This window comes from Patella vulgata, chromosome 1, assembly GCF_932274485.2.
Source record: "Patella vulgata chromosome 1, xgPatVulg1.2, whole genome shotgun sequence".
NCBI lineage: Eukaryota > Metazoa > Mollusca > Gastropoda > Patellidae > Patella > Patella vulgata.
In genome coordinates, this window is record NC_065879.2 from 88,427,451 (window position 1) to 88,452,189 (window position 24,739).

General features: G+C 37.6%; 1 long non-coding RNA gene across 1 annotated transcript; it reads left to right on the plus strand.

Annotated features, from left to right (window-relative positions):
* The first annotated feature begins 2,813 nt into the window (after positions 1–2,813).
* LOC126817465 (uncharacterized) lies at positions 2,814–22,715 on the plus strand. Its single transcript, XR_007679028.2, has 4 exons — positions 2,814–2,915; positions 6,784–7,111; positions 21,966–22,212; positions 22,386–22,715. It is a non-coding gene; the product is annotated as an uncharacterized LOC126817465 (long non-coding RNA).
* The last annotated feature ends 2,024 nt before the right edge of the window (positions 22,716–24,739 follow it).

Here is a 24,739-nt window from a genome sequence, read left to right on the forward strand (position 1 = left end):
TTTGACAAATTAACAAATGTACTTTCACAAATCGACAAATGTATTTTGTATTTTGACAAATTAACAAATGTACTTTGACAAATCGACAAATGTATTTTCACAAATTGAGAGTTTTGGCGAGGATCCCCCTCCATAGCTTAACACCAAATCATTTGCTGCTATTACGTGCAGGTGAATCTCTGCCTATTGGAGGTTTTGATAAAACAGATGCTTACGCGAAGCGACGATGGTGACAGATTCAGTATTTGTCTAATATATTCTGGAAACGCTGGTCGACAAAAATGGGTAAAACCTAGAAGAAATGTTTGTGCTGGGGATATAGTTTTGATACTTGATGGAAATATTCGGTCTTCCTATAACTCTAGGACGTGTTGTAAATGTGCACCCTGATAGAAATGGTCTAGTGCGCGTTGAGACTGTCAAAACCAAAACAAGCACTTTGGAACGTCCAGTAAATAAGTTGTGTATGCTGTTGGAATCAGATTTGTAATCTGATTTCATTGTAGTATGCATGTATGTGACATTGTGGGACTGTTGGATAGTAGAAACTGTGTAGGTTAACCTTTATGTTGCATGGACTGTATTGGAATAAGAAACATGTGGCACTATTGGGACAACTGTTAATGAATTCCTTGAGATGACAATCTGTGAAAGTTTTGATGAGGCGACTGTTATTTTATGAAGGCCTTATCAGAATGATTGTTATGAAAGTCTCATTGGAATACTGTAAAATCTACTTGTAACATTATTTGTGACAGCTTCATTATAACATCTAATATAGACAACCATGTTAGATTGTCTGTACTATAAGAAAGTATAAATTATTACATGTTATTGTGTTTGAAAATTTGAATTTCATTTAATTTAAGTTTTAGGTTCTTAGTCTACATTATATTTCTAGGTCTGTTAGAAACCGTTTTTGAAATGTTTTATCTTATTATGATGTACTTTAGAGTTTAATTTGTTAGTAATCATTATTGACATCAAGTCCATTTAGTTTTAAGATTGACTTAAGAGGATAATTTGCCCTTTGTTAGAGTGTTTATAATCGTTCCTTGGCTATGCACGATTAGGAGGCCGGTGTAAGATGCAAATTATCAATATTTCGTTTTATTGTTTCATTTAAAATGTCCAGTCTTAAATTGAGATGTAATTTTTAGTTGAAAAGAATTGTTATCCAGAGTTCTACTCTTTAAATAAATTGCTATGCTAATTTGAGTCTGGTTGACCGTGTCTTGAGAGGTCGCCATTGACGAAGCATGGCTGTGTCATGAAGCTGTGCTATTATTCCGTTTATTTTTCATTGTGGGATGACATAAAATACGGTAAGCACATAAATTATTATATAACTGTCGAGTATAGTAATTAGGGAAAGTATTTATATTACTGTTATTAGTTGTCACATTCATAAATACTGGTTTTGGAAGAGTTTAGAATTGTCACATTATAGCGTCTATTAGGCATGGTTGCTGGGTAAAGGCCCTCTCATAAATTATGATATTTGCTTATAATGTTGACCCTGTTTAAGCCAAAACTTATTTTTGTGGTTATTTCTCTATTCTTATGTACTTGGTATATTGAGTAGATAAATATGTATGCATGGTTATACATTTTATCATGGAAATTTAAAGTTCACATAAGACAGTTAGGTTGATATCTGTACTGTGCTTATAAAGGCTGCCTCTGTATTTTCAGTCAATCACCATCACCTCCACAACCATAGTTGTAACAACCTTGTTATCAAATGATAGAAATAAAATGGTGCATTGCCGTTCATTGTTAAACCTTTTGCTGTATTTAAACGATGATAAATGTAATGTATACAAGATGTTGCAACGTTCGTATTTGAAATGTTTAAAATATACATTAAAATGTTTAAAAATAGTCATTAAATACCATTTGCTATTTAAAAATAGACATTAGAATTTTTAAATGTTTAAAATAGACATTAAATACCATTTGCTATTTAAGGCCTAATATATACCTTACAAGCATTATTAATATAATTTAAAATACAGATGTGACGTCACCCTTTGATGTTGGCGTACCATTATATCAAATTATCGTACGGGCAACTTGCCAATCGTACTAGTGAAATATTATACTCGGGTGACGTATTTCACTGTAAAAAGCACGTGCGTAGTGTTTGTATTTTAAGTCGTGTAATAGTCTCGAGCTTAAGACATTGCGTAATATATTGTAAAAACACTCGGGCTTCACGGCCCTCTTGTTGTTAAATTATTACTTAATGTCTTGCTCTCGACCGTTAAACAATACTTAATATACTTTTAGAAACCGCAGTTAACCTTATTCGTTGATGTTTATTATTGTATTGTACTTTTACATCCTCATATATACCATGCAGTTGTGTAATAAAGTAGTATTGCCAGTGTACCGTTTTTAAGTAAAGGGGAGGTAATACACTGTTTCACAGATTTATGTAGGTCAATGGTTATAAATTGAATGTAATATTAATTAACTTCATATGAACATATTCAATAAATATATACCACTTCATCTAATGTATAAACAACTCCATATTGAACTTCTATAAACGATAATAATCCGTTAGTACATTTGACCTAATTATTACCTTACGGTGGTTATTATTGTGACCGTTAAACACCATTATTACACCATATGATATGAACATATTCAATTTGTATTATACTACTTCATTTCACGGTTGAACACTGTGTATATTGATCTTATATGAACGGTAATAACCCTTTACTTGGGTTGACCTAATTTTTACCTCCCCTTCTTAGTTCACTAGTTTAGTGTTCCGGTTGATAGCATTGTGATCTCGAAGGCAGTCCCGTGTTAAATTATGCTTTATCTACAGTGGCCATCCGAAATCGCAACAGTATCCTGCCTATGCCTTGATATAAAATTGAATAATCCCAAATTTGAAGGTATATATTTAGAAAGAAAACATTGATAATGAATGAATGAAATGTGCTTTTATGGAAGATGACGTGCCATTGAACAACATAGTGAAACTATACGCGAGGTTTCACCACTCTCACTCAGAATCACAGTTATCGTGTCCCATCACAACCAATCAAATTGCTTCTCTCTGATATATAAAATCAGTATCGAGTCATGGAAATGAAATGAAATGGGGTTTAGCGTCCTACTGTTCTACTCCTATGCTAGGCTAATGAAGACGGGCAACGGCACTATCGCCTACTCGTAAATATCGAACTCAAACTGCCAAGGGATCTTTTACGTGCATTACAATGTATACACGGGACCTCGGTTTTTCGTCTCATCCGAACGACTAGACGGCTGTCCTTGGCAGGCCCTCCGTCCTGCATCACTGACAATGGGGAACCACGCCGGAAAATCTGCATTGGCCGAGAAAGTTCATCCAGATTTGAGCATTGGCCGAGAAAGTTCATCCAGATTTGCGCATTGGCCGAGAAAGTTCATCCAGATTTTCCGGCGTACAGTAGTTTCAAAACTTCCAATTGAAACGACTATATTGCAGTCAATATTAATGCTAGAGTCATATAAATTTGCAGTAATGGGTAAAGGTAATAGAATCTGATCATTAAATTTTAAGTAATGTTCATGTAATGAGTAATGAAAGATTTCAAAAGTAATGGAAATGTAATTAATTACATTCCAAAAATCATGTAACGGTCAATTACATTTAATATGGTGCATTCTTTGAATGGCATTTGGTAATTGGAACATAATCAAATAACACACTTTTATGGAATAACCATGGGCGTGGATTTAGGGGGGGGGGGTACGTGCCCCGCCCCCCTTAGAATCGGAGGGGAGGGGGGCGGGCGAATAGGTCTCTGCCCCCCCCCCCCCCAATGATTTTGATCGCCAGGACAGATTTTCAGGTTTATATCCTAATGATGGTGAGCTTGTTTCTACCTATCTGGAACTCAATCTGGACTTGGAACAAGTATTGCCATTCTTCAAGCGCCAGTTTTCGGCCAAATCTAGGTCACTTCTGCACGAAGCGTTCCCCAGTATAATCAGCTGAAGTAAGGCAGATATTCCCTTCTGCCAAAGCTCTTCTCCATCTCACACTGCTGAACCCTGCTAGTTCCTGCTCAGCCGCGCGATCCTTCAGCACTCTTTGCCGTATCAAAACTTGGCTGCGCAACTCCATGACGCAAACCCGACCGAAAAACTTGATGGCGTGTGTGGTGCATAATGACACCCTTCATGTCGTCAAGATATTCAAAGAGAACAGTCCTGATCGTAGAATGAAAGTCTTTGGACGATTCACTTAACTTCATGAACAATTAATATTTGTGCAGCTTTGATGTAGGTAGTCAATTTTTCCATAATGTCATCATATTACCCCTATTTACAGCCTTCATCGAAATAACACTGGTACAGTAAACGGTTCGTAATTTTTTATTTCGCTTGGTAATGAAGAGTTCCAGGTTTCGCCCCCCCCCCCCCAAAAAAAAGACAGTTATGACAAATCCACGCCCTTGGAAATCTTAATTACTATGGTTTATTTCACCGCGACGTTTCAACGAGATTTCACAAGTCGTTATCAAGCATATACATGTAGGCCTACACAAAAACATCAGTGCAATATATATATATATATACAAACATCAGCGCGAACTATCCAATGGTATACAAGGAAGGTGAACATGAGTAGCTATCACAGGCTATTGATGAAACAACGGTAAATAATCGTATATACTAGGATTAACTCATTATATAATTAAAAGATCAAACAGAGGATTGTTGAGATGTACTGGAACCATACACATTGTACTATACAACTGAAACCAGTTTAAAAGAAAATATGGCGTAGATCTATATACTATGATTAACTATCAAACAGAGGATTTACAGAAATATTTTAAAAGCATATAACAAGAAAACATATTAGTGATAATTTAGCATTTAATCAGATTTAAAGACAATAGTTTTACCAAGTCTTTAAATCTGATTGATTAAATGCTAAATTAGCTCTAATTTTTAAATAGTAATAAAATGTAATTATTTACTTTCAATGTAATGGTAATGAATGATATTGCTAAAAATGAGAAAGTAATTTTAATGGAATTGGTACTGTATTTATTGGTCCCAGCCCCGCCCCTTCCGCCACCCCTCGTCTGTCGGGCGGATATTTCAGATGAGCCGATATTGCTGATATTATCTCGGCTTCGTTGCAATTCGGTTGACTGATCATTACACTATCTGAAGAATACAAAAACCGTATATTTACTCTGTCAAATTTTGTAAATTATATAATTCAGTCCAATCAAAAAGGTCGTCTTGAAGCTGTAACAGATAATTCAGCATCCCATGAATTATAGAGCAAAGGTGACTAATTGGGTAAAACGCTGACTCGCTTGCCTGGAGGTCGCATTTTCGATCCATACATACATTGGCCGAGAAAGTTCAGTGGGATTTCCCAACGTGGCTTCCCCTTGTCAGTGGTGCAGGATGGAGGGCCTGACAAGGACAGCTGTCTAGTCGTTTTGATGGTATGAAAAACCGAGGTCTCATGTACACATTGACGTGCACGTAAAAGATACCTTGGCAGTTGGAATTCGATATAATAGTAGTTCATAGTGCCGCTGCTCGGGCAAAATTTCCCTCATAGCACGCGGTATGGCGTATGCCCGTCTTCATTAGCCTAGTCTGAGTAGACCAGTAGGACGTTAAACCCCATTTCATATCATTTCCCATAAATTATATTATATATGACCCAATAACACATTCTATATGAGACATCGCTTGTGTTATAACTTTCATATTCTCCATAAATTTGTACGTGTAAGAAAGGCTTGGGTGTTAAATTACAAAACAAGATCAATCCTCATCGTTGAAGTAATAAAAACTCGTGTATGCCCATACCATGTTGGATTATCCGATATGTAAGGATATGTTCGTAAAATTAGTATGATAAAAACGAGAGAGGGAGATAATGTCACGTACAACCGGGGATTCGAAACCACGCCAGTTGACTCAATGACAGGCTTTATGATACAGCGCGCACGTGCTAACCATTCAGTCATCTCCCCCCCCCCCTCGATAAAAACAAACCTCGGACAACTTATAAATATTGAATACATCAATACATATATGACGATGTCCCTATCCAATGTCAATGACTACTACACTACAGTATGTACAGGATATATAATACTTGAATTGCTAGGATAAATATACTTATATTTTCATAGGCCTAGACTGTGCCAAACCAATATATTAAATTCGATGAAAACACCAGAGTGAAACCACTATGCTATGGCCATGGCCGCCATGGGTGAACTTAAAAAGGTGAAACCACTGTGACTGTTACCACTGTTAGCCCATTTTAACAATCTGTGATTTGCCTAGGAGTAGGGATCTGTACTATTTCTAGTATGAACCTTTTCATGTGAAGCAGTTGATGTTACTGCTCTTTGGGGGGCCCGGTGTGGCCGAGTGGTTAGGACGCTTGCCGCTCATGCTGGGGGTCCCGGGTTCGCATCCCGTCAAGGTCAACCTTGTGGATTTTTCCGACTGGGTTCCCCCTTGTCAGGTGGGGGCTGACATGGAAAAGCGTTCTAGTCCATCGGAGACGACGATAAACGGAGTCCCGTGCTCATTCGATAGAGCACGTTAAAGACACCTCGCCAGTTAAAAATTGGTTGTAAGAGTAGGCCATGTGCCGCTGCCTTGGCAAAATTCACCCTCAGTGCACACACTTGGCATATGACCGTCTCTAATTAGAATTACAGTGCATAAAAATGGGACGTTAAACTCCATTTCATTTCATTTTCATTTCTTTAATTTCTGTAGAATGGATTTAAACATTAATAAAACAGTAGATCTGCTACGACAAGCTGTAGTTGCATTAGAAGAAGCGAGCGTCACACCAAGAGAAACTGCAAGGAGACCTGCTGCCAATGATCCTGGATCATCTTGTGCCGATGGTGAAATCAGGAGACTATTAACCAACACTTCTACTACTAGCACCCCTATAACTAGGCCCACCGGTACATCATCTAGTGAAATTCGCAGGCTTTTTACACCATACAATAGATCAAACCCCAGACGAGTACCGGTAACTCAACAGAGACAGTCTAAGTGGTCGCATAAATTTTTATGCTTGGCAGATCCACAGCAGGTATTTATTACAGATGTTTGATTAAAATTAATCTTAAGTTTTACACATCAACGCTTTAAAATGTTTGAAATATTTAAAGTGCTCTTCAAATGTTTACAATGAGATCTTAGCGCTTCCGGCTCCCTGCTATCTCGCATGACGTTACGCGGGGGAAATTCCTTATAATCTAATCAGGAAAGGTATGTCATTCGAGAATTTCGTCTTTTTTCGCCAATAGCTCAGTAAGCCCTCGGCGCACGACTTTCAAACTTCCTACACTGATAGATGAATAATTTAAAGCAATCATGCTCGAGTTCCGGACCCTATCTTTAAATTAAATTGGGCCATGAGTGAATTAGACATCAACCTGTCAAAAGAAAAAGAAATACTGTTTATGCGTTTGACAATACCGCAAATTTTGACTTTCCATTCATTGACACTTCTAGAAATTGACTCGAAAGCATTCTTGCACGCGATTCGTGTGCCAATTTTAAAACTTTCACTTTGTGTTAAATATTAGACATTAGAAGCCCATCTTTTCACGGTTACAACACCAATGTTGATTTTAATTAAACAATGAGTTCCGTAGTTGCAATGTCGAAGACTGTGGATGATATTGAGTTAGAGACTTGACTCCTTTAAAGACTAAAAGCTTACTAAATATCGAACCAAATTGTTGGTAGTCTCACCTGTTCAAAACATTTTGAATGTTATTACTCAGTCCTAGGTCCATCTAGAAATCAGCCAGATTTCTTCAAGTTTAGGAATGTGACCTCAAAGATAATAGAGATCTGTTGAAGAGAATCTTGTCATCAACTTCTCAAAGATAATAAATTGTCGCCCAATTATTATCTATTTAGATGGTGCAGTGTTTAAGTGTCATATTACACTGCTCTATATTTAGAACGTACAAGCTACATGTAGATGGGTTTGAGATTTTCAATTCAAATTGAACTAAAATAAGGAAATAATAGAAAATAATCAAATTGGAAGTAGAAATAAACAAATTTAATAACAAATTAATATAATGAAAATAAAATTGATTCAAATATTACATAAAGTAATAATAAGATATAATTAGATGTAATATCTAATGCATCTTATTTTAGCCAGGTTATACAAATATCAGGTTCTATGAGACTTTCAATTCAAATTGAAATTGAGTAGAGAAATCAATCAAATTAAATATAGAAATAAACAAATATAATAACAATTTAGTATAATAATAAAAAAAATGGATTCAAATATTACACAAAGTAATAATAATAAGCTTATATAATGAGATGTAATACATGTATGTACAGCACCTTGTCTAAGCCAGGCTATAAAATATCTTACACTATTTTACTCATATACTTTGATATTGACCAATTTGATGTTAACCAATTAAATGATTTTGGATTTTTTTCCTGGGGAGAATACTATTCATAAGTAAAACAAGCGTTGTTGAGCACATTATCCTTGTATAACTCTTGCCAGTGGCACTTTACATTCACCTATGAATATTTATTTCCATAGAAAGGGCTCAATGTCGAAATATTTACGGCCTATTGAGCCATCGTACATGTATATTATATGTGAACACAGGGTACAAATTTACAAACTTATCAATTATTATTTAAGAAAATTGGATCCAAAAATATCTTATGTTGGTTCATAGATATGAACATTTAATGATTTTTTAAATAGAGGGAGAGGTTACCAAAAACATATTTAATATACAGCGTTGCCATGCAAGAGACGCCAACATTTTGCAAGAGATGGACAGAGAACAAGCTTTAAAAAAATGTTTTTCGTACAATCAGGTATCATAATACAGGCAGACACGGTCCGAAGTATCGACTGGATTCAAGAACTTTGGGATATAAACATATAAGCGGACAAGATAAAAACGTGATTTCTCGTACAATCGGGGGGGGGGGGGGCATAAGACAGGAAATTAGGTCTGATATGCGCGAATATCAAAAGGAACAGAGATATTTGTCGGTAATGAAACATTTATAATACACTAAAATCTGATTACGGTAACAACTCATTAAGTAATTATCAGAAATCATTAGAATTTGTTTGGCCCATGCTGACGTTTACTACACAAAACATTTAATATCATATATTTAGCTGTTTAAGTTATCAAATAGCATTAAAAATCAACATAATTGTTCGTCTCAAGACCTTAAACTATGTGTATCACTCTAAAGTCAATCGAAATAATCATGATATAGGCGTTAACACGGTGTATAAATATAAAATCAATCAGCTGATAACTATCTGGCAGTAATTATCGGAATTCATTGAAAATCAATAGGCTTCTTCGTCTGATGACCTTAAAGACTATGTATATACTTAAAGTCAATCGGATATTTACTTTAGCCCCTAGCGCGTCCACCAAGGGCGTGGATTTGTCATAACTTTTTGGGGGGGACGAACCATGGAACCTTTCATTACCAAATCAAAATAATAATTACGAACAGTTTACCAGTGTTATCTCGATGAAAGCTGTAACTAGGGGTAATATGATGACGATATGGTAAAATTGACTACCTACAATTAAGGAGGAAGATATCGTGAAGATGAATTACTGTAGCGAGACCCAAGGCAGTGGTTAGATAGCCTTCAGAATGGGACATTCATGTGGATATAAACCTGAAAATCTGTCCTGGTGATCAAAATCATGGGGGGGGGGGGGCAGAGACCCATTCGCCCCCCCCCCTTCCGATTCTAATGGGGGACCCGTCCCCCCACTCCTCCCTAATCCCTCCACAAGATTTATCAAAGTCATAAAGGGCCATATATGTAACTCTGGCAGTAATTATCGGAATTCGGTGAAAATCAGTAGGCTTCTTCGTCTCATGACCTTAAACATGGATATAATTTAAAGTCAATCGTATATTAACTTTACCTCTAAAGGGTTCACAACCTTGTGTTACATACTTTTACGCTATATTTCAAGTTTCGTCAATATCGGATGAAAATTGTGACCTTTAGAGTGTCCTCAAAAAATTGTGCACAGACAGGTGCGACTCAATATACAAAAATTAGGATCGGAGGAATATGAGCACTTATATTAAAATAACAGCTCTTGTCTAGTATCGGTGTTCTTCCTGAAATAAAAAAAAACATGTTATGTATCAAGTTGTTTAGAAAATTGGTTTTAGTGCAGTCTCAATAGTAATAATATAATTGGCATTTTACTTTGCATCATGCTACTGTTTTCGTAGCAAGCAAACTGCAAATAATGCTTGCAGTACAAGAAGATATAAAATTGGGATAAATTGCTTACCTTGGAGTAGAAGTTTGTGGTCTTGTCTTCCGACGCCTTCCTTTTTGGGGGGTTTCATTTGGTTTGCGCTTAGAGGTTGTAGATAAGGATGTTGCAGACGAGGTTGTTGCAGATGTGGTTGTTATTGTTTGAGATAATGATTGTACCTTCTTTTTGTGTCGTCCAATTTTGTCTAAAAGTTCGAACATGGGACCTCCAGGTTAGCGAGCCAGTGTTTACCTCACTGAGCCATCATGACTCCCGAAATAAAGTTAAAACATTTTACATACAATAAATAAAGAGACTTGCCTTTAAATCAAAACAGAGTTCTAATATTGCAGTTATTAATTCAAGTGACGATTAGATGTTCGTTCGTCATTTGTTCCTGAGGTTTTACGTCCACTTCCACCAAGGATGATATTCTAGACAAGACGATTTAGACTAATACTACTACCTGGTGCTTTAACGTCTGCTTCCACAGAAGTGATGTCACAGAAGATTTGTCCGCGAATATAAAGGCTGGAATTTCCAGCCTACTTATTTTCTAATAATTTGATTAGTGGATGTGTAATCATTTTTCTAAACACCATTGGAAAACTAGAGGTTTATCCATTGATTGGTTAAAAACCAATCTTGACTAACTTAAATCCTTCAAGTGTCATATTGAGTAATTTGTATATAATTAGTGTTAAGCTGTTAATAAAAATGTTATATATAAAAAGAGCTTTTTATTTTAGAAATTAAAATGTTGTCATTTGATACTCACAATGGCAGGTTTATAGCTATCAACACTTATCTAACTGAACTATTTATATCAGGCCAATAATGCCACTCAAGTTGGACATGTTGTTTAGATTAGCATTCCAGGCAATTAAAAATCAGTGAACCGGGCCAAACCCAAACATCCAAAATTTAGCTCTTTTTTCTAGATGGTCCTAGGGGTGTACTGGCTTTCGTTCCCCCAACTCGAGCCATCTGTTGAATCTGTAATTACATTATGGATGCATTGTCACGTCAAAAAACAAGTTGCAGCATGAATTATTGAGTATAGTAACATCCAATTAGGAGATAAACACCTCCTGTTTCGCATTTAGAGTTAATTAATACAGGTAATTTGAATATTAATAACAAGTGTATTATTTGAAATACTAATAACAAGTGTATTATTTGAAATACTAATATATCCATACCACATTTCGACGCACAGATCTGTCTTCTAGCTGCCTTTCATAATCTTCTAAATCGGAAAGACAGGCGCAGACCTCCAAAAAAACCGGTAAACTTTCCGTCTGCGGACATGTTTTGGTTGTGGGTGGCATTAAATTATTTATAGAATGAATGAATGAATGAAATGTTGTTTAATGGCACGTCAGCTCCAACCGGGCTATACTGCGCCAAACATATACTATTCAAAAAAAGTAGGGGATATTTGATTTTTAAGTGTTATTAAAGTCACCTAATGAAACTGACGAAGAAACAAATGACAAAATGAAATGAAGTTCACATTCATCGATTTATTCCAAATGATCATTAGACTAAGTAAGGCACAGACTGACCATTATAAGGGTAAAATGATACCCGGGGTCAAACAGCAAAGTTACCACAGCATCACAACCAAGTCAGTAACGGGTAAATCCTCTTCTGTTTGCCAAACAAGCATTGATCCGACGTGGCATACTCCTAATGAGACGTCTAAGGTCATTTTGGTCCAGATTGTCCCATTCCTGTTGCAACGCAGCAGCAAGTTCTTGGACATTGGCAGGACGTTGTTGACGTTGACGTAACCTCTGTCCAAGCATGTCCCAGACATGCTCGATGGGGGAGAGGTCGGGACTCAGTGCTGGCCAAGGTAATGTGGTGATGTTCTGTTGCTGGAGGTAACCTGTAACGATCCTGGCCCTGTGACATCTTGCGTTGTCATCCTGGAAGATGAAACGGCGGCCATGACGTCGTGCGAACGGCACAACATGGACTGCCAAGATGTTGTCCCGGTAGTACTGGCCTGTAACACGCCCTGCAACAACATGTAAAGCCGTTCTTCCAGCAACAGTGATGCCTCCCCACACCATAACAGAACCACCCCCAAATCGATCATGTCTGATGACGTTAACGTCTTGGAAGCGCTCGTTTCGACGACGCCACACCCTCCTACGTCTGTCCAAAAAATCAACAGTGAACCTTGACTCATCTGAAAACATCACATTGCTCCAGCGTCGATTATCCCAGTGTTGACGATCCCTACACCAACGACGTCTTGCCTGAATGTGATGATCTCTCAAACAAGGGATCACGCGAGGACGTCGGGCGCGAAGGTGATCCCTATGCAGTCGATTCCGAATCGTCTGGCCACTCACTCTCACACCAGTGTCTGTTTGAAGACGAGCGCTGATCTGATTTGCTGTGATGACACGATTTCTCAAGGCCAAGGTACGGATAAATCGATCCTGGGCTTGAGTTGTCGCCCTTGGTCGACCTGAGCGTGGTCTGTCCTGTACAGATTGTGTATCACGGTATCTGGACCATAGCCTGCTTATGACAGACTGAGAAACATTCATCGTCCGCGCCACAACCGCCTGTGTTGTGCCGATCTGTAGCATGCCAAGGGCACGTAACCTTTCATTTTGGGTAAGCCGACGCATATCAAAATTTGTTTTCTGGTCACTAAAACAATCAAACTGATGTTTCCACCCTGGAATTCAATGCCACAATGACTGTAACATTCAAAGTCAGAGTCGTGCAAATCTTGGGTTGGACCCCCATGATGATCCCAAGCATCACCTGCATTCCATGGGGTAGCTATTGGTGCGTTTGGGCGTCACATGTAACTGGAAATGTTTCCTCTGTTAGGTTCTATAGTGACTTTTTTCGTAGTCATTTGCATATTTTAGTATTATGCCCCCAAAATCAAATATCCCCTACTTTTTTTGAATAGTATATAATGATGTTACGAGACAAACTAGAAACAAATAATCACATTATCTATATATACATAAATAAAAACAAATATCACAGTAAATATCAAATAAAACTAAATATAAACTTTATGTATATATATTTAAAACATGAAGGTGAAAATCAAATATATACAATTAAAATTTTCGATAAAAATTTGTCTCTTTTAAAAAATCTAGCGCTTTACTGTATATACCCGGTTGGGCAAACAAAATTATTTATAGAATTGCGTATCTGTACCAAGAGGTTGATCACCTTTTCTGGAATTCTGTAATGTATATGATATCTGACCTTCAAAATCAGGAATGGTAGCCAAACCAATGTTTTCATTCACTAAAGACCATATAAATAGTTCATATAGCACTTGTCATTTGTAATATATCACGGGCAATTAATGTCTTATTAATTCCCGTTCGAAGTTTTGTATACGTTACATTATGTCTAGTCCTTCGGATGAGACGAAAAACCGAGACCCCGTGTATATATTGGAATGCACGTAAAAGATCCCCTGGCAGTTGGAATTCGATATAAGAGTAGGCGATAGTGCCGCTGCCCGGGCAAAATTTCCCTCATAGCACACTGTATGGCGTATGCCCGTCTTCATTAGCCCAGGTTAAGAGCAGAACGGTAGGACGTTTATCCCCATTTCATTTTGATTATGAAGTTTAGCCAACGTCTGCTGTGATCTTCAACTGCTTGGGATAGATATTTACTTGACAAGATAATGATTCCCTCTACAAAAATTTCTCTTCCTTGTGTGAAGGTCCAAGAGGGTATAAGAAGGCTAGCAGGCAAAATACATCTTAAAAGGGAACTCTGACAAACCCATGGAGATAAACTTCATATGGTGGCATAAACAAATGTGTTGTCTTCATCTGTGGCATTTCGTGACCCACATACAATTTCCCACGTTCGCTTAGGGCATTGTTGGAGAGTTAAACTTTCCCAAACCCCAAAGAGGATTATCGCCATTCCCCAATCACAGGTCAGTTGTTTTGGTTGTGCCATTAATCTCTTTCTATTTTCTTTTCTGCACGTCGGAAATCTGCACATCGGAAATTCGCAATAAAGTCATAAATTTGAAGTTGCCCCTGACTTTGACACTGTTGCAATGCGAGTTCATAGCGAATTATGATGGATCCAACAGACATTTTCCTAGAGATATTGCATCAAAATATACACTGCCCGTTTTTGCAATGCTGTTCCAAAATTGGATACTGTTTTCTTCCAAGAGGTATACGATGAAAGGTCATATCCAATATTCTAAATAAAGCGTATATCAACAGGGCATTCGCTCGTGGACTTTGGTCTTCTAACCAATGAGATTCTTGTCCCAGGTGTGACTATATTGTTTTTCGGAGATGGCGTGTGAACTTATCGTTTCACGTGGTGAATCGCAGTCGTTTACATTTATGGCTTCGGATTCTGTGTCCTATATAGATACATGTCGGATGATGTATTGCCATTTGTCCGAATGTCATTCGAGCATTCAGCGGAGTCAAAATGGTACTGGAATTTCAGTTGACATATTTGGAAATGAAATGAAATGAAATATTGTTTAATGGCACGTCAGCTCCAACCTGGCTATATTGCGCCAAACATATGGTGATGCTACGAGACAAACTAGAAACAAATAATCACATTATTTATATATATACATAACTAAAAACAAATATCACAGTAAATATCAAATAAAAATAAATATCACAAACTTTATGTATATATATTTAAAACATAAAAGAAGAATCAGGATATATACAATTAAAATTTTCGATAAAAATTTGTCTCTTTTAAAAAAATCTAGCCCTTTACAATATAGACCCGGCTGGGCAAACAACTGATGTAATGACTGGCAACGGTAATACCGTGATCTTGTATTCTTGAGATGCTTGCACTCAATCAAAATGTGCTTAACTGTCAAAGGAACATGACAGTGTTGACATTCTGGTTGAGGCTCTCGCTTTAAGGTATGACCAAGACGAGAGCGACACAAAACAACTTCATCTCTCCTGTTATACCTGTAGGAGCTAGGCCAATCTCCAAGGAGAGGCTTAAGGTGATGCAGTTTGTGCCAGCAAGATCCCAAGACCGTTGCCAGCGATCATATATAAAGTTATTAATGATGACTTTAAAATCCTTATATGGTGTTAAAAAATCAGTTATGGGAAGGTCCAAAGCAGACTTGGCAGCCGAGTCTGCTTGATCATTCCCTTTAATATCATTATGACTGGGGAGCCAGCAAAGAACAATGTCCTTGCTTATAAAATCGTATGATAATAGCAGACAATAAATGTCTGCTACTAATGGGTGATCAAGCTGTTTGTTATTAATTGCTTGTAGCGAGGACAAAGAATCAGAAAAGTTGATGTGTTTTAAATCTGTCGAGGACCGAATGAACTCCAAAGCTTGGAGAATAGCCTGGAGTTCAGCTGTAAAAATAGAAGCAGCAGGTGGTAAACGAATAGAAATGGTCACGGTAGCCGAAGCTACCCGATCACCATCTTTCGATCCATCTGTATAAATGGGGGTATAATCACCATACGTAGACCTCGGTTCCCTAAAGAGCGACTGGAATACCGTAGAACTAGTATCTCTCTTTTTATGTTGCGTAAGATCGAAATGGATCTTTGGGGGAGATATAGCCCACGGTGGAGTCCTAAAGAAAGGAGTATTCGCAATACTGTCAAGGCTGATACCAGCCTCCCACAAAAGGGGTTGTATGCGAATACCGAAAGATGGAATGACGTTAGTTTTTAACATATAAGTGCTCATGATATGGTCTAAATATGGTGTTAAATGAAATATGATCTAGCAAAGATGCTATTTTCGTAGCATACTGCAGGGTCAGTTTATCACGTCTGTTGTGCAGTGAGGGCTCATGTGCCTCGACGTATAAACTGTCCACTGGAGATGTACGAAATGCTCCTAAACTGATTCTAAGTCCCTGATTGTGTATGGTGTCGAGCTCTTTGAGATACGACTCGCGGGCAGACCCATACACCCATAATCGAGTTTGGATCTTATTAATGCTCGATATAATCTGAGCAAGACCTTACGGTCTGCTCCCCAGTCAGTATTTGATAAGACTCAATATGTTGAGGGCTTTCAGACATTTCTTTTTTAGGGTTATAATGTGGGGAATAAATGATTATTTCTTATCAAATATCAGCCCTAGAAATTTGGTTTCATCCACAACTGGAAGCCGAATGCCATCCAAGTAAAGTTCCGGATCTGGATGGAAACCTCGTTTCTGACAGAAATGCATGCAGACAGTCTTGGATTTCGAAAAACGAAATCCATTTTCAGTTGCCCATTGTTGAAGTGAATTCAAACAAAGCTGCAACTTACGTTCGATTATCCGCATGTCTGTAGAACCATAGCACATCTGAAAGTCATCAACATAAAGAGCGCCGTTTGTACCTGGTTTAAGGCACGCTGGGATGGTATTAATTTTTATAGCAAAAAGGGTAGGAGATAATATGCTTCCCTGAGGAACCCCCATTTCCTGGGGAAATGGGTCAGAGAATATTGATCCCAGTCGTACCTTAAAGGACCTATCTTCCAGGAAATTTTTAATGAAGATAGGTAAGCGACCTCGTAGGCCGAGGTTATGGAGGTCGCGCATGATACCATGTTTCCATGTAGTATCATAAGCTTTCTCCAGATCGAAAAATATTGCAACTAAATGTTGCTTCTGGAAGAAAGCGTCCCTGACGAACGTTTCAAAACGAATTAGATGATCAAGAGTGCTCCTTTGGGACCTAAATCGACATTGGAGGTCAGTAATGAGGTTGTTGGACTCGAGGTACCAAACAAGCCTTCGATTGATCAATCTCTCCATGGTTTTGCAAATACAGCTAGTTAAAGCGATCGGACGATAATTGGTAGGATTCGTATGATCTTTACCGGGTTTAGGGATGGGAATTATTCGAAGCTCTGCAATGGAAAAAGTATCATTGTAGCATTCATCATTACGGGACTTGAAATTAAGTCTCTTTTTCTCTTGCTGTTGTTTAATGCCTAGAAAGGCATTGGAGGAGAAATTGGATGATCAATTGTATGCAAAAGTACTGGCCAGAGAATTAGCAATATCAGGAAATGTTGTTAAGGTGGTATTATCAACATTTAGATGGTTTACTGATAATGCACTACATTTACCTTTAATCCTACGAATCCTATCCCGTACGGGAATTGATCCTTGAGACATAACCTTGCCATGAAAATTTCTTTGCTTGGCGTATGGTTCTACGGGCCTTCGCCCGGACCATTTGGTATGACGCAATGTTCTCCATGGAAGGATGGTTCTTTAATCGTCTCAGGATACGATCACGCTCTTTAAGAGCGGATTTGCAATCATCATTATACCATGGTTTATTGAAACGTTTTGGTTCAGTCGTGGTTTTTGGAATCGCCTGCTCAGCTACATCTTGTAGAATTGAAGTGAATAAGGCCATGGGTTCATCTGCATCTTCTAACTCCTTTGCATCAAAAGAGAAGAGACACAAAGATTCAAATAGAGCCCAATCAGCCTTATGCAACTTCCACCTCTGGGTCCTTTCGACCGGAGAGGGACCATCATTATCAATCAAGATAGGAAAGTGGTCACTACCACATAGATCTTCATTTACTCTCCATGTAAAATCCTGAAACAGGACCGGAGAGCAATTGGTTAGATCAAGAGAAGAAAAAGAAGCTGTGGCAGAATGTAGATATGTAGGCGAGTCATCATTTAATAAACACAAATTATTAATGTTAATGAAGTCCGCTGTTTGTTTACCTCTGTTGTTATCATCTGGACTACCCCAGAGGGAATGATGACCATTGAAATCTCCCGTAATTATAAACGGGAGGGGAAGTTGTGCAACAAGGTCATCAAGATCTCTGGGGTTCAGATGTAAACTAGGTGGTAAATATACAGAGCAGAGTGTGATAGGAATATGTAGAGTCACCCTCACTGCAACTGTCTGTAAAGGCGAGTTGAGGGCGACTTTACTCTGCGGAATATTTCCATTAAGGAAAATGGAAACACCACCGTGCGCTCTACCATCATTGGTAGGCAACAAAATGTCTGAGTGTTAAGACATCTGAATTCTTTAAAAAAAAGTTTCTTGTAAACAAATAGCTAAGGGATTAAATTTTTGAATTAAGATTTGAACTTCATTAAAATTTGGTTTAAGACCACGACAATTCCATTGAATAATGGAATTAGCCATTTTCAGGGAGGTTTAACAGGACTTCTATGATGTTGTTTGGGGTCGTGTATTTCTGCAACAACATCTATTAGAGTGTCCTGTATCCCGAACCTGTTAAAGGTTTGGACAGGATCCTCATCACCCTTCCGACTTCGGAAGGAATTTAATTTTGAATAACGCCTTTACCAGTACGTTCCACCTTTTGCTGGAGGAGTGGAGGGCACAATCTCCTCTATCTCAGATACTCCAGGCTTTTTAACAGTCTGGGTGCTGAGAGAATTATTTGCAGGTTGCGATGAGGATTCTGTCTGAGCTGGCCAGACAACAGGTGTTTGGCAAGCAATGGAAGCGGTCTTCGGTTTGACTGCGTTTGCAAAGGACATTGCAAACGTTGGGGTTACAGCCTCAACCAACTTCCTTGCTTCTGGATATGAAATATTTTTCTCTGTTTTCACCTGTTGTACTTGTTTTGCTTTTTTCCATACTTTCGTGACCATCCTGTCCGCATCGAGCACACATCGCTTTCCCCTTACACACGTTTTTACTATGTCCAAAGCGTTGGCAATTAAAACAACGCAATGGAATGAATGAATGAAATATGGTTTTATGGCACGTCAGCTCCAACCGGGCTATATTGCGCCAAACATATGGTGACAACGCAATGGATTTGGAATATAAGGGGTAACTGGAATGGAAAGAAAACCAGCTTTGATTACCCTAGGAAGATCTGGCTTATCAAAGGTCAGGATATATGTGTTTGTTTGAATAATGATACCATTACGTCGGATGGAAATACGTTTGACGTAAGTAACACCTTGTAAGGAGAGATTTTCAAGCCTCTCTTCCTCACTGCTGCCTTCTAAATCCTGAGACCGAATAACACCTCTTGAAGAATTAAGAGAGTTATGCGGTGCAACTTTGATGGGAATGTTGGCTAAAGTCTTAGATTTTAATAAAGATGAAGCATGTGATTCTTTAGCACATTCCACTAGCAGAGTACCATTTCTCATTTTCTTGACGCTTTAGGCTCACCAACCAAGCCGGCAAGACCTTTAGCAATCAGAAAAGGAGAAGTTTTACTTAAATTTATATCGTTGGTACTCTGTATAACCAGAAACCTAGGCCAAGTTCGGGATGTTTTATTTGGTAAAATATTTGTTTCCAAATCCTCGGTCGACGTTCTTTTTAACGTACGAGTCTGTTTGATTTGGGAAGCCATGAGTGTATTTTAAAAGATTCATCCCTGCCTGCTCTCCAACCACCAAAGGGTTACAATATCCATGCAGGCTGCTGCGCGGATATCCAGCGCATACGCCCTAAGAGGACAGACAGGGATATACCTAGACAAAGTAAAGATTTAACATTTTTACTTTATCCAGTTGACCCAAGCCGCTGCTTTAGAGTAGGCACTCAGGACGCAAAGGTAGATCTGCAACAAATGCATTACAGAATTATGGGAAAGATGCGCCTACTCGTCAGCTAAACACGACCAAAGCCGATTGATCAGAGTGGGCCACTCTGACCCACCGTCTAGGTGAATTGTGGGCCGAAGCAATGTGTTGCAGAAAAAGGGCTCGCAAGCCAAATCCCAACTCAATTACCAGGATTCCACTCTCCACCGACACGGGTCGCAACGCACGGCAAACACGTTGCCCTATTACAGGGATCCTTTTAGTCGCCTTTTACGACACGCAGGACATACGAAGGGTATATTCTTATCACCCCAGGGGGGACAATTTAACGAACACGACAGAATAGCTATGCGTATTATTCCAGTTATCCTTCAGAATGGTAATAGAAAGCTTTCATGCAACGCATTGTTGGATGAATGTTCAACCGATAGCTACATTAACGAAAATATCGCTGCAGAATTAGGACTTCGGGGAAACTTAACGCAACTGAATGTCAGTGTTTTAGGGAAAAAAAGGACACACTTGATACTACAAGCGTTAGGGTTAATCTTAGTAGTATCGACGATAGGTTGCATTTACAACTCGGGGCTTTTACAGTATCAAACGTCACTGGGGATATGAAAATAGTCGATTGGTTGAAACACTCGAATAACTGGCCTCATCTTCAAGGCATTCCGTTTCCAAGAGTATCCGGTCATCGACCAGAAGTTGATTTATTAATCGGTCTTAACGCATCTCAAATTCATCGTTCAATTACAGAAATCGCTGGTCGTCCGGGTGAGCCAATCGCAAGACTCACGCCGTTAGGTTGGACTTGTGTAGGCCCAATAAGTTCATCGAATGACTTCAATCGTGGAAATAGAACAATTCATTTCGCTCGTACATGTTTTATAAGTGATAACCAAGAGCCACATGTAGACACATTACTTCGAAGCATGTGGGAATTAGAATCGTCCGGGGTCGTGGCCAATGCTAAGTCTCATTCCAAGTCGGAACAAGCAGCAATTGATTCAACCAAGGATTCTTTAACTTTCGATACAAAGGCATCTCGATATACCGTAGGTATTCCGTGGAGACCTAACGAGCCTCAACTCGAATAAAATTATGCTATCGCCAAATCGCGACTCATCAACTTGGAAAAATCATTAATTAGGCGTCCACTAGTAGCTCAAGAATATCAACGAATCGTGAATGATCATTTGGAGAAAGACTACATCGAAGAAGTTTCACCCATTAATACCCAGGCACCATCGTGGTATTTACCACACTTCGCGGTTGTTCGTATGGATACGTCTACAACTAAAGTCAGAGTTGTAATGGACGCTGCCGCTCGCTGTCAAGGAAAGTCCTTGAATGATTGTATATACCCAAAGCCCAAACTTCAAAGAGACTTGTTTGATGTCTTGCTTCGCTTTCGCAAAAGTCCTATTGCAAAAGCCGCGGGTATAACCGAAATGTTCCTACAAATTAAGATCAAACCGGAAGTTCGATAAATTTTTATGGAGGGTCTAAGTTCCAGATGCGCCTATAAAAATATCACAAGCCGTTGTTAGAGAACATTGAACATTGATAAATATCCAGCTGGTGCTAACTCCGTTCTTAACTCAATGTACATCGATGATTTATTAGATAGTGTTGATGATGTATCTACATCCATAGAGTTGCGCCGAGAAATATCTGCAGTATAACTAAGTGCGGGGTTCCAGATTCGTAAATGGTAATGTAATGACCCTAGGGTGTTAGACGAAATACCAATTCAAGACCGTGTGGGGCATCTTTCGATTGAAGATAGCAGTTTACCTTCACTAAAAACTTTGGGCATTTTGTGGAATGCAGAGAGCGGCGTTTTTACTTTCGAAATTCAAGAGCCTAATAATGTAACTTTAACTAAGAGACTTGTAGTAATATTTCATATTGAAAATTGAAGGAAGAAAACATTGAAATTTGGCTATTTAATGCAAAAACACGACCGAGGTTCGCTAAATAGTTTAGTAGCGAACTAAACTGCACCATAATATACTTTGGGGGTGAAGATGGTTATAATTGTTTATGTATTTCAGGAAACCACAGCACCGACCGCCACAGCAGAATTCATTATCCATGGCTATGGAAGGGACGATTTGGAATATTCAATTACAATAGCGAAGGTAGAACAACCAGACGAATTTATTGATGTTAACTGTCCCGTTCCAGTTCTCAAAACTTATATTACGCACGAATCGGAGGAAGAGCTTGTGACAAAGATGGAAGATATCATACAAAAGGAAACAGTTATTACGCTTAAAATGGTCGGCAATAAATTGGCAGGTGAGTTTTAATCGGTTTGGAATATATTCAAATTGAATCACAGGTTGTCATTTTGTTATTTTTAGAATATATGTACAGAGCTCATTTCAAGTTGAATCACACAGTACAAAACAATTTATGACGGGGATTTCTAATGCATATATTTTAAACGTTTATAATTGTTATCTTTTCAGAACTCTAGGATGATATCGAGCTGTTAAATGTATATATGTAATATTAGTCAAATTTTCATTTCATTATATATTGTTGCTTTGTGTATGTCCTATTGTTTCGATTTTCGTATAGGACCCATTTTATTGTAGCTAGGTACCGGTTCAATTAATTAAAGAATATTTATTCTTTATTTTCCCAAACGGACCGGGTCGCTGAAACATTCATTGAGTCATCATAATGACATAATGGACCACTGAATGTTTAAGCGCACCTCTGAAATATGGAAGGTCACGATCAAATCTTTAATGCAACACACTCAGTAATTTGACTGTTCTTCCATGTACCAAAATATGTAGGATATATGTATATTCCATTTAATATTCATTAGTTTAGTTTAAACATATTTTATTGACAAATATCAAAAGGATTGAGCACAAGTTTCAAAAACTTAGAAAAGCCCTTTCCATACATAGAAATGATAGACATTATTTAATACTAACAAGATTTCGAAATAGTATATACAATAATAAATAATTTATAAGTAATATAAGTAAAGTCAGATGAATTATATCTCAAAGCTCTATATTGTTGTATTTATGTACTAAATACATATTTACCGCAGAAAGTATTACAACTTTCTCTGTTGGGTTTTTAACTGTTACGATTATTTTTCCAGTTTAATTTATTGGCAGTTTAATTCATTTACATTATACGCAAATTAGATTTCAAAATTTATATAAATGTATGCCTTTCTGTTCGTTATTTAAATTTTGCTTTATATGTTCATTACATATTTCTTTGTATTTTTGTTTTCATTGTAAAATATTTGCCGAATTTGCAAATACGCATTTTGAATATTTATTAATGCTGTTCTTATTCTCACTATACTTGGATAATTGGATTTCCATTTGTACTGTTATAATGATTAAACAATTGCTAAATCATGGTTATTACTATGTACATATCCTACTTTTCACTTATAATTCAATAAATCAATTTAACATTTATAAAGAGTTGGTCTTTTCAAATCATTTACAACTATTAGTACCATCGAGAACTCAGAACCGGAACAAAAAGGGACAAGCTTTTTGTCGGGTCACTGTTGGCAAATAGAGTAGGAACAGCTTGGATCAAAATTGTGCCCCAATTGATCGAAATAAACTGAGCGTCATAGAAAACGCATCACTTAGTTTTTCGTATAAAAAAATGATCCTGTAAACATCTTATTTATTTTGCTTCTTATTGTGAACAAAATTCAAATGGGAACACATCAATAACAACACATTTGTACACTTTTAATCTGTAATCAACGGTACAAAGTCTGAGGGGTCAAAACCAAAAAAACCTGTTTAATGGTTTCATTGGTACCGGAAGTGACATATGTTCAAGGGTAACGTGGCACCGGAAATGACATGTTAAAGGGTAACGTGGCACCAGTGAAACCCGTCATTCCTGCATGCAGGTCTAGTTTCATTTCATATTTTCATTTTGAAGCGAGAGCCTCAACCGGAATGTGTTCACTGTCATGTTCCTTTGACAGTGAAACACATCTTGATTGAGTGCAAACATCTCAAGTACATTAGATCTAAATACTACCGTTGCCAGTCAGTACGTCAGCTATTTGCTCAACCGGAGCTATATGACAAAGTGCTAACATTTTTAAAAGAGACAAACTTTTATTCTCAATTTTAATTGTATATATTTAATCATGTATATCTTTTTAAATATTTATATATGTAAAAGATTTGTTATATTCATTCTTAATTAATATATTTTCTGTGATATTTGTTTTTATTTACATATATAAATTCATTTATGTGATATCGATTTAATTTGTCTCGGTAGATTCACCATATTCTTGGCGCAATATAGCCCGGTTGGAGCTCACATGCCATAAAACCATATTTCATTCATTCATTATCGCCAAAACATACCATTGCTGATTAGCTGGGGGTCAGGATTTTGAGTGTAATAAAATTTGTGTGTTTGTGTGAGTTCGTTGTCTTTTACGTCCGCTTCCACCGAAGTGATATCGCACACAATCACGTGTTATATATATATATATATATATATATGTATTTTTTTTTTTTTTAGATTTCGATGAAAGTGTGTATCTTCGGATTTTAAATGTCTTTGGTTTTTGCTTAATTAGCGAATATCCAATCCTTAACCCTAACCTTATGTGATGTCACTAATTATCACGTGTCTACACCTTTCAAATAGTGTATATAAATCAACTCCACTGATATTCAGCAAACAGTAGCAATGGATTCGATGTCTAGAGTCCAGGAGATGCTATTTTCTGCAGAACGTCATTTCAGAAGAGCATGCGAACAAGTAATCTTGCTGAACACAAAAATAAGGCAATATGGAG